The 2475-nt window shown below is 45.8% G+C and overlaps 1 protein-coding gene across 5 annotated transcripts in view; it reads right to left on the bottom strand.

Annotated features, from left to right (window-relative positions):
• The window catches only part of Tmem19 (transmembrane protein 19), a 60055-nt gene that overhangs the window by 22882 nt on the left and 34698 nt on the right, over window positions 1-2475 (bottom strand). The gene's annotated exons all lie outside the window — the stretch shown is intronic.

Here is a 2475-nt window from a genome sequence, read left to right as displayed (position 1 = left end):
TACTTTTCTCTGGTTTTGGGCAGCCCTTCAGTTTTCAGAAGGTGATGGTTTCAATGGAGCATATAAAACCTGTGCTCATACTCCCAGCTGTCTCAAAGACTGAGGCAGGAGGATGTCTGGAGTCTGTGCAACACAGGATTGTGTGTAAACAAACAAGTAAACATGTTTGGAGAGGTTGCCAGGCACCTTGAGGAGTTTGATGTTTCAGGATGACCTGTCTGGGGTTGCATACTCCTGCTGGTTCATATGCTGAATGGGTGATGTGTGTCCTCCAGCGTCACATCTGAAAGTGTCTGATGGCCACCCTCTCCTCACTGGTGACACCGATATTACTATGGTTTTGTTAGCAAGGTTGTCACACTTGCTGAGCCCTGCCCAAAGGAGCGGCCCCTCTGACTTGTAGACATAAATTGTTTCTCAGGGTTTGTGTCCATCCACACAGCCTCTAAAGATAACATGACTTCTCACGTAACTAACTACAAGAGCAGGCCATGCCTGGACATGTGTTTTATATTCCTGTCCACCCGGTAGTTCTTCATCTTGGATGACTAACAAGGCAGTAATTAATCTCTACGACAAATGATAACATGCAGCTTCTTTTCTCGCTCTGATTCAAAAAGTGAGGCCTCATTGCTTTGGGGAAGGTCCAAGGCCCTCCCTACTATATCTAGGCTGATGAGCAAGGTATTCATCCAAAAAGAACAGGTTCCCAAAAGCCAGTACAAGCAGTAGGGATACTGCCCCCGCCATACAACTGTCACCCACATTCAGAGGGACTAGTTTGGACCTATGCTGTTTCCTTCCTGGTCTAGCTGGAGTTGGTGAGCTCCCATTAGCTCAGGTAAACTGTTTCAGTGGGTGAACCCATCATGGTCCTGATCTCTTTGCTTATATTCTCACTTCTCCCACTCTTCAACTGAACTTTGGGAGTTTAGTCCAGTGCTCTGATGCAGGTCTCTGTCTCTGTTTCCATTAGTTGCTGGATGAAGGTTCTATGGTGACATTTAAGATATTCATCAGTCTGATTATAGGGCACCCTATAGGCCAGGTCTGTTTGGGCATCCTCTCCTCTATTCCTTAGGGTCTTAGCTGGGATCATCCTTATAGATCCCTGGGAATTTCTCTCATACCAAGTTTCTTAAGGAGTGGATGGTGGGGTGGCGTGAGGTGGTATGTGGAGGAAATGGGAGGAGGGAAGTGGGAACAAGGATTAGTATGTAAAATGAAAAAAAAAGTTTGTTTTCTTGGTTTTTGTTTTGTTAAAGTGAGGCTTCTACTTCAGGAAGATGAGCCAGAGCTGACCACAGTGGTGGAAGGGGTAGGACCACACTCGCAGGGATGGTTAGACTGCCTCTGGCCTCTCCTGACCCCTCACCCTGCCTCTACCCGTCTTCTGCTCACAGCATCTCCTGATAGCAGGGCTCTGATGTGATGACATCTATCTTTGTTATTTATCTTCCATGATGAGAAATGGGCGTTCTGAGAGAGCATTTGAATCCATTGCCTTTATCAATATCACAATATCCCGAGATCCTGGAACTGTGCCTGTCGTACCTGGTCCCCTCACTGGGTATTTACTGAACATGAAGGGAGAAATGGTCACTCACTGAGTTGAATTTCTAGGCAGATGAAATTAAATTAAAACTTGCCACGTCAAAGGCCGGATAAGCTGCCCATAGCTAGACAGAACTATGCTAACAATGACTGGACAGTACTTCCTCAGAGTGAGAACCATGTACAGGGTTCTATTTCTCCCCCAATACCATCCTGAGGCTTCTTTTTCAGTGTGTATCTTACACTCTGTGTCATCTCCACAAGCCGAAGTATTTGTGTCATGAAGGGCTGGCTCTAAATATCTGGGTCTTCTGTACCTTACTTCTTAATCACAAGGGCACTAAAAACATGATATGACATCCCTTAATAGATCTCCACAGGACTGTAAATAGCAACAATGGAAGGGACACTGTACAAAGCATCTAAACACCTCATGACTGAATGCTATGGACACCATTATTCCTTTCCATCTACAGACAGGAAAACTGTACTGGCAAGTTTAAGTGACTGACAGTCATACACTGGAAGAGTCTTTCCAACTCTTATACACCCCACAGCTGTGTTACATTCAATCCTTAAAGAAAGGAAAGCTCCAAACAGACAAGTCTCACAGGGTGAACAAGATCGTTTGCTTGTTTGTTTTGGACAGGGTTCCTCTGTGTAACAGCCCTGGCTGTCCTTGAACTCATTCTGCAGACCAGGCTGGCCTCGAATTCACAGAGATCCACCTGCCTTTGCTGCCTGGGTTCCGGGATTAAAGGTGTGCGCCACCACTGTGCAGCAAGAGCCAAGATTTTAAAGTTAATACACACTTCCTCCCTAAACACTTACTTTGTATCAGTCCTCACTCAAAGAGCATTCACTACTTAGGGGCTTTCCTTCTCCAGGAGGCTGTGGTAACTGTTACACAAAGCCCTCAGG

The sequence above is a fragment of the Microtus ochrogaster genome, chromosome 24, assembly GCF_000317375.1.
Source record: "Microtus ochrogaster isolate Prairie Vole_2 chromosome 24, MicOch1.0, whole genome shotgun sequence".
NCBI lineage: Eukaryota > Metazoa > Chordata > Mammalia > Rodentia > Cricetidae > Microtus > Microtus ochrogaster.
This window is presented reverse-complemented; position numbering and strand designations above follow the sequence as displayed.